This window comes from Triticum dicoccoides, chromosome 4A (assembly GCF_002162155.2).
Source record: "Triticum dicoccoides isolate Atlit2015 ecotype Zavitan chromosome 4A, WEW_v2.0, whole genome shotgun sequence".
Lineage (NCBI taxonomy): Eukaryota > Viridiplantae > Streptophyta > Magnoliopsida > Poales > Poaceae > Triticum > Triticum dicoccoides.
In genome coordinates, this window is record NC_041386.1 from 654,920,114 (window position 1) to 654,928,614 (window position 8,501).

The following is an 8,501-nucleotide window of genomic DNA, read 5'->3' on the forward strand; positions in this document are numbered from 1 at the left end:
ATCAATGGAACGCTTCAATGTGGAGTAAGAGAGATTGTAGCGAGAATCACATATTTCTCCTTTCTCTCTCACTTTTCCTCTCGCTCAAAGCTTTGGGCTAACAAGCATTTCACAACGAAGGAAATAAATGACGGGAAAATGGCATCATGGGTTCTGATCCGGCCACCGCGTCAGCAGACCTAGGATTTGCACCGCCAGCCATTCTCTACTAATTGCAGCCCCGCTGGCACCTCGCCGACGCGGCCAAAAACGGGAAAGAAACGCAAACCAATACTTCCCGCCCAGAAACAGGAAAAGGAAATTTATAACCCGCCCGCGTCCTCCTCCGTTCCACCATCTTGACGCCCGGCCGGCTAGCACTCCCTCTCGATCTCTCCCTCCCTCTCTGCTAGCCTACCCCCAGCGAACCTCGTCCAGATCTCGTCCCAACCATGGATGCATCTGGCGCCGGCCCCTCCTCCAACCCCACTCCCACCAGGCCTCGTCTCACGGTGGACGCTGAGGGGCGGCCTTCACCAACCCCGCCACCGGCGCTCCACGCTGGGGACGCCATCGTCGTCGCCCCAATGAGAGGGCCACGCACCGTGGAGGAAATCTACGAGGACTTCTCTGCCCGCCGCAGCGCTCTCGTCCGAGCCCTCACCACCGGTAACGGCCGTAGCACCCTTCTTAATTACTCTCTCCATTTTAAAATATTTGTCTTTTTAGAGATTTCAAATAAACTATCACATATGGATGTATATAGACATATTTTAGAGTGTAGTTTCACTCATTTTGCTCCGTATGTAGTCACTTATTGAAATTTCTAGAAAGCCCAAAATTTTTGTCTCAGATTTGTCTAAATACGGATGTATCAAGTCACTTTTTAGTATTAGATACATCCGTATCTAGACGAATCTAAGACAAAAATTTTGGAACAGATTTAGGAACGGAGCGACTAGTTATCACCTTTGTCTCCGTGAGATGTGCAGATCGATCTAACACTAGGCTTTCTCCTCTGCTCGTTCGGTTCGTGCAGATCAGACGGAATTATATGGTCTATTATGCCAGCCAGGTAAGAGATCCTGCTCTGCTGCGCCGGATGCATGAAATCTTATTAGATCCATTTTCGACAATAAGAAAACTGTGGATCCACGCGTCTGCCAATCACCGGGCTTCATTCTCTACATACGCGCAGGAAAGAAAGCACTGTGCTTGTACGGCCACGCGGACGGGAGCTGGGAGTTGAGGCGGCCGGATGAGTTGGCGCCACCCCACATGCCGGAGCCGACGCTGGGCGTCAACTTCCGGCCGGATTACATGAGCCCTTTTGCCTGGCTCGAGTTCATCGCCCAACGCGCTTCTCGTGGCTCATCGGCGTCGCATTTTTCTTCGCCGCTTGCCTCAACGCCAATCACAGGTACGCACTACTTCCTTCGTCTCAATGCTCTTATATTATGGAAGGGAAGGAGTATCAAATAACTAGTCTACGTATTTCATCTCATGTAGAAGGATGCATTCAACAGTTCTTTTTTATTCGCATGTAGAGTAAAATTTAAGCCTTTTATATGTTTAATGTACACATGAAAAACGGGGTGGTAACCGATTTAATTAAGCATGCAATCGTAATAGAATGTCAGTTGAATTGCGGTAGAAAAAACAATGTGCAATTCCTATGATTTCAAACATGTCGGCAAAAGATTCTCTTTAAAAAGAATACATTATATGTTGTTTTCTCCTATTTTGATACAAATTTTCTGTTGAGAAATGGGAGCGAGGAAACAGACGCAATAGACCAGTAGTCATGCACAAGCAATTGTTAGAGCATCATTGTTAAATGATGAACTATTGTTTTTCTGGGTGACATTGATCTTCTCTCTAAATAATTAGATTTAGAGCTTAGTTCCACTATGCATGAAAGAACGTCATCTGTAATATATTGCTTGCACATCCTATTACTGATTCGATGATGTTCCTTTACTCCTTTCAGGATGCGTTTATTTGATATGATGAACAATTTGCCAACTGTCTATCGAACATTGTATCACTTCCACAAGATTGTTTGGCTACCTACGCCACCATCTCCAGTTTTGATGCAAAATGTGTACAATCAAAACGTATGTTCGGGTGCACCTGCTCAAGACAGTGTGCCACGATCTCCAGACTTAATGGGAAACGTGTCCAATCCAAACATAAACTCTACAACACCTGTTGAAGAGAACATGCCACTACTATCTCAAGACTCCTGGCAAAACGTGTCCGATCCAAACAAGAACTCTAGGACGCTTTCTGAAGAAGATGAAGAGGATCATGAAGTTAGTGAGCGACACTTTTGCGGAGACTGTGGTGCTCCGTACCATGCCAATGGCTTTTGGATCTGTTGTAACGTATGTGATCTGTGGTTCCATGGCAGATGTGTGAAGATAACTGCTTCTGAATCAGCACATATCAAGGATTACAAGTGTCCTGACTGCACCCTCGAAGATATCAGAGAGTAGAATACAATATGCACCCTTCTTTTACTGTAGGGTATACTGTCCCATTTATATGGAAAATGCTTGAGTACAAAAGTAGTGAGAGAGGCGGTCTATTATTTTCGCATTTGGTGGGGATTTGGATATATTTTTACAGAATTCATTTTACAAATTAGTCACTGTAAGAAAAGTATGTGTGTTTAGTATAATGAGGCTTGATTCTATTCTTTCCAAGTAATAATCCCACCCATCTTTTTTAAGAAACGGATAATTTGGTCATGGTCCTTATCCCAACACACTCAATATATCCATTGGAGTAGTCGTTCTTCTGGCTAGCATCGGAGAAGGACGATGTGGACCAACACCTCCAAGAACTAGCTATCGTCACTCACACGCCGCAAAGCTATAGCTACATGAGCTTCCAATGACCCGTTCTTAGCTAATTGTTTTAAAATAATACATTTTTTTTTGCAAAAATATTACGCTGGAAAAATAAATTGCAAAAATAATACACCGTCAGCCTGCCGTAGGCCGACTGGGCCTAATCAGCCCGCAGCGAGCCGAGTGGTCGCAGTCGGCCAGTAGCCGGCCGACAGCTGGCCCGCCTGCCATGTGCCGGCCGCGCATTGGGCAGGCCACGTCGCGAGGGGGAGGGAGGGAGCTGTCGGCGTGGGCGGTCACGGGGGGCGCCCCTGTCAGCCTGCTGCGGGCCGACAGGGTGCGGCCCCACCTCACGGCAGCCTGCGGCCTTGTCCTCCTCCACTCTCCACGTGAGACCTTGTGTTCTTCTTCTGTTCTTTCCTTTTCCTCTCTCTACACGAAAATGCCTCCAATTTCTGCACCTAAATGGGCCATTTTTTTGCGGTTTTGACACCGTGAATGGATTCAACTTAGTTAGGGCCGCCAAAAGAGGTCTCGATCTACTGATAGGTTAGCTCGTGGTGGTCGTGGTGAGCATTTTGGTGGAGGTGGTGGTGGTGAAGTTGGGGCAGTGTGGTGGAGGTGGTAGAGGTGAAGCTCCGGCAGTTTGGTGGCCGTCGTTCGTCGTTCTTCGTTCGCACGCACGCTTCAAGGGTATATTTCAACAAACATTTTGTTTTCTGTAGGTGCTCCGATAGTATTTGTTAATATGTTTCGATGTGAAATAAATTAGGTGTATGATTATTGTTATTTGCCCCGGTAGTATACGTAAATATATTTAGATGTCAACTAATTAGTTTTGTAAAAGTGTGTAGTTGCTCCGGTAATATTCCGTACTATATGTGGATGTCAAGTATTTAGGAGTGTCAGTATTTAGAGTAGCTCCGGTAAAATCCGTAATATAGGCAGTCCAGTCAAATATTAAAATCTGTAAATATTTGATGAAACGTCTATCATGAAGTTTTGGAATTTTCAACTTTTTTCAACAAATTCCATAAAATTTGAAGTTCTACATTTCTTTTAAAAGTTTGGAATGTACGCAAAAAGTAAAAAAGAAAAATCAATTTGGAATGGAAAAAATAGGAAATAAAAAGATAATGGAACAAAAAAGGAAATATAGAAACAAAACACAGAAAAAAAGAAAAGAGGCAGGCCTAGTCACCCTGTGCGAAGCTCCAACTATTTGCCACCACTACTAGAAAAAGGGCTATAGATGGGATTGACATTAATGGCGCACCAGACAAGGGGTGCGCCATTAGTATATACTAATGGCGCACCGCATTCTGATATGCCATTAGAGTTGAAACTACTAATGGCGCACATGGCCAGAGATGCGCCATTAGTATCAATTTTTTTTGAACTAGTGCGCCTGTCCAAACATACTAATGGCGCATCCAGACATAGTGCGCCATTACTAATTGTAACTAGTAATGGCGCACCCGTCGGAAAAGTGCGCCACTAATGTTGTTTTTTTAATTATATTTTTTATTCCTTTTTTTGCAATACTACTAATGGCGCATTGTTCAGGCGTGCGCCATTACTAGTTTAAACTAGACTAGTAATGGCGCACTGTAGATTGGTGCGCCATTAGTATGGTTTTTTTTTCAAAACTACTAATGGCGCACCGCCAGAAGGTGCGCCATTAGTAACCTGGATTACTAATGGCGCATTTAGTGCTGGTGCGCCATTAGTAAGTGGGCAGCAACAAGATATTTTAGACAGCCTCTCCTACCCACACTCACTTTCTCCCCACTTTATTCTCTCCACCTCCTCCTTGTCTCGGGTGCCTCCTCTTTTTCATCTCATTTCCACCATAGATTCATTCAAATTGAGTGGTTAAATTACCTTGTTTTAATAGGTAAGTAAGGGGGAAGCTATATTTATGTTGTTCTCCCTACAACAATGTGCACATGCACTTTTTATGGCCTAGCTAGATCTATGTATGTTTGTGGTGTTGCATATGTGTTTGTGTTTGGAGGTGTACCGGTATTTGAAATGCGATAGTTGCCAATATTTTGCCGAAATGTTGATTCGTTTCCGTTTCGGCGAGAATTTTGGCATTAAGCATTCTTTTTGGTCTTATTTTTAGGGAAAGTCATGCCAAATTTTTTCTTGGTTCTAAAATATCGTTTTGCTCTACCCCGCAGGCGACCATGGTCCGCACGATGACCGAAGGCATCGTGAATAGGTTTTTGAGGTCCGCGAAGGCCGAGATGCTTCAAAAGAACGAGACGGAGATAAGATGTCCGTGTCGAAGATGCAAGCTGAAGAGCCTTATTGCGGACCCGGATTCCGGGCAGGTGCGGGACCACCTGCTCTTGCGTGGTTTCATGGATGGCTATTGGTGGCAAGGTGATGAAGATGACTACGAAGTCGTCCATGGGGGCCGGGCAAGAAATGAGGAAGGGCAGCAAGACAACCACCGCGGCTCGGGCGGGCGAGAAGACGAAGAATCCCCAGGAGATGATCACGACGGTGATGCTGTACACAGTCATCATGTAGAAGATGCAGGACATGATGATGAGGAAGATGCCGGAGCAGACGAAGGGCATGATCATGAAGATGATGATGCCGGCGGAGCAGACGACGCTGGACCATCGATGGGCTGGGTGTAGGACCCTCATATTCAAGAGCTGCTTCTCAAGCAGACGGATAACGCAAGAGCTGCCGCCCGAGAGAAAGCCAAGATGGATCAACTTGAGTTAGACGCGGTTACTCCATTGTATGAAGGATGCAGGCCCGAGGATACCCGCCTGAAAGTAACGCTCATGGCTTTGGAGAAGAAGGTAAAACACAAAATGACCAACGCATGTTTCGACGAGAACATGTCGTTCTGGCACGAACGTCTTCCCAAGGGGAACAAGTGCCCGACCAGTTTGGAGGAGGCGAAGAAAATCGTGTGTCCTCTGGATTTACCGTACGTGAAATACCATGTGTGCATGAACAATTGCATCATTTATCGGGACGAGCACGCGGAGTCTACCATATGTCCGGTGTGCGGCGTCACTCGATACAAGAAGAGGAAGAAAGCTCCTCGAAAAGTGGTGTGGTACTTTCCGATCACTCCTCGTCTGCAGCGGTATTTCGCGGACCCTAAGGTAGCAAAGCTCCTGCGTTGGCACGCGGATAGGGAGGAGAAGAAGCGAGAAGATGACGCAAATGATCCGGAGATAGATAAAAAAGACAAGATGCTGAGTCACCCTAAGGATGCGAGCGGGTGGCAAGCGTTGAACTTCGAAGACTCAGAATTTGGGAACGATCCAAGGAACATCGTGCCGGGCGCGAGCACCGATGGAGTCAATCCGTTTGGCAGCCAGAGAAGCACACATAGCACCTGGCCTGTGTTTGTGTGGATGTACAACCTTCCCCCCTGGTTGTGCATGAAGAGGAAGTACATTCACATGAGTATGCTAATTGAGGGGCCGAAACAACCAGGGAACGACATCAATCTGTATCTGGGGCTGCTGAAAGAGGAGCTTGACACGCTGTGGAAAACGCCAACCAATACGTGGGACGCCTCAGAGAAAGAATATTTCCCTATGAGAGCCGCACTGCTCACGACGGTGCACGACTATCTCGGTTACGGATATCTCGCGGGGCAGGTAGTCCACGGATTTTCTGGATGCGTAAGGTGCATGGATGACACAACGTATCGACAGCTAGATAGAGATCTCGGGTCTTCGAAAACCGTGTTCATGGGACATCGAAGGTGGCTTCGCGACGATGACCCGTGGAGGAAATGCAAGGATCTGTTCGATGGTGAAATCGAACCCCGAAAACGCCCGTGTACGAGGAGCGGCGAGGAAATAGAGAAGCTGTTGAAAAATTGGAAAGACTGCCCACTGCCGGGAAAGAAGCAAAAGGCGCCAGAGCCAGGAAAGAAGCGAAAGGCGCCAGAGCCGCTGCTGAAGGTATGGAAAACAAGGTCTGTTTTCTGGGACTTGCCGTACTGGAAGATCCACCATGTGCCTCACAGCCTTGATGTCATGCATATCACGAAGAACGTGTGCGAGAGTCTGCTTGGTACCCTGATCAACATGCCAGAGAGGACCAAAGATGGGCCGAAAGCAAGGGCAGACTTGAAATCAATGGGCATCAGGCAGGAGCTTCACGCTAATGATGATGATGATGATGATGATGAGGCGAAGCAGGACACAGAAAGTCGTCGCAAAGGCAAAAAGGCCAAGAAGACCGGAAATGACTACCCTCCCGCGTGCTTCACTCTAAGTCAGGAGGAGATCGAGCAGTTTTTCACCTGCCTCCTAGGAGTAAAACTTCCTTACGGTTACGCAGGGAAGATAAGCAGATACCTAGACCCAGCGAAGCAGAAGTTCAGCGGGATGAAGTCTCACGACTGTCACGTGCTGATGACGCAGATACTTCCAGTTGCAATCTGTGGGATCATGGACGCGCACGTCCGTGAAACGCTATTTGGCCTATGCAACTTTTTCGACGTCATCTCTCGGAAGTCGATTGGCGTGAGGCAACTCAGAAGGCTACAGGAAAAGATCATGGTGATACTATGCGAGCTTGAGATGTACTTCCCGCCCGCATTCTTAGACGTTATGGTGCATCTGCTGGTCCATATCGTTGAGGATATCATCCAACTCGGGCCGACATTCCTGCACAGCATGATGCCATTCGAAAGGATGAATGGTGTCATCAAAGGATACGTTCGGAACATGTCACGTCCAGAGAAAAGTATAGCCAGGGGCTTTGTGACCGAAGAGTGCATCTCCTACTGCACGAATTATCTAGGCATCAAGAACCCCGTTGGTCTGCCCATCAACAGGCACCTCGGCAGGCTCGCTGGATGGGGTCACCGTGAGGGTCGCCGCGAAATGCATGTCGACTTCGAGGGTCGACTCGCCGACTCTGAAAGAGCAAACCTAGTCGCGCTACAACACATAGACGTGGTCGATCCTTGGGTGGTAGAGCACAAAACCTTTATTGAGAAGACGTACAATGACCGAGGCCAACAGAGGACGGACGGAGATATACTCAAAGAGCACAACTCATGTTTCACGCGTTGGTTCAAGCAGAAGCTTCTGTCGTACCCTTTACATGAAGATTCTTCCGCGGAAGAACAACTCATATTCACCTTGTCACAGGGCGCCGAGCACAACCTGATGACCTATGAGGCGTACGATATCAACGGCTACACATTCTACACCGAGGACAAGGACATGAAGAGGGATGGTTATCAGAACTCCGGGGTAACGATGGAATCCTACACCGGTAAGGACAAGGACAGATACTACGGAAGGATCGAGGAGATCTGGGAGCTGAGCTACGCTGGAGAGAAGGTGCCGATGTTCCGTGTCAGATGGGCCAAGAGCGTCCTAAAAGAAGACCGATATTTCACCACCATGGTTATACCCGAAGCCAAATCCAAGACCGCGGGCGCAAACGTCACCGCGAAAAATGAGCCATGGGTACTGGCTTCCCAAGTGGACCAATGCTTCTTCATTACCGACCCGCCAAAGCCCAGTCATGTTGTCGTGAGGAGAGGCAAAAGGAAGATCATCGGAATGGATGGAGTAGCCAATGAGCAAGACTTCGACAAGTACGGCGACCCGAGGATCGAACATGACGACGATGATGAAGTAGCAGCATACACCACAAGAA

The 8,501-nt window shown here is 47.4% G+C and overlaps 1 pseudogene; it reads left to right on the forward strand.

Annotated features, from left to right (window-relative positions):
• Positions 1-431: 431 nt before the first annotated feature.
• On the forward strand, positions 432-2,477 carry LOC119283982 (annotated as a pseudogene).
• The last annotated feature ends 6,024 nt before the right edge of the window (positions 2,478-8,501 follow it).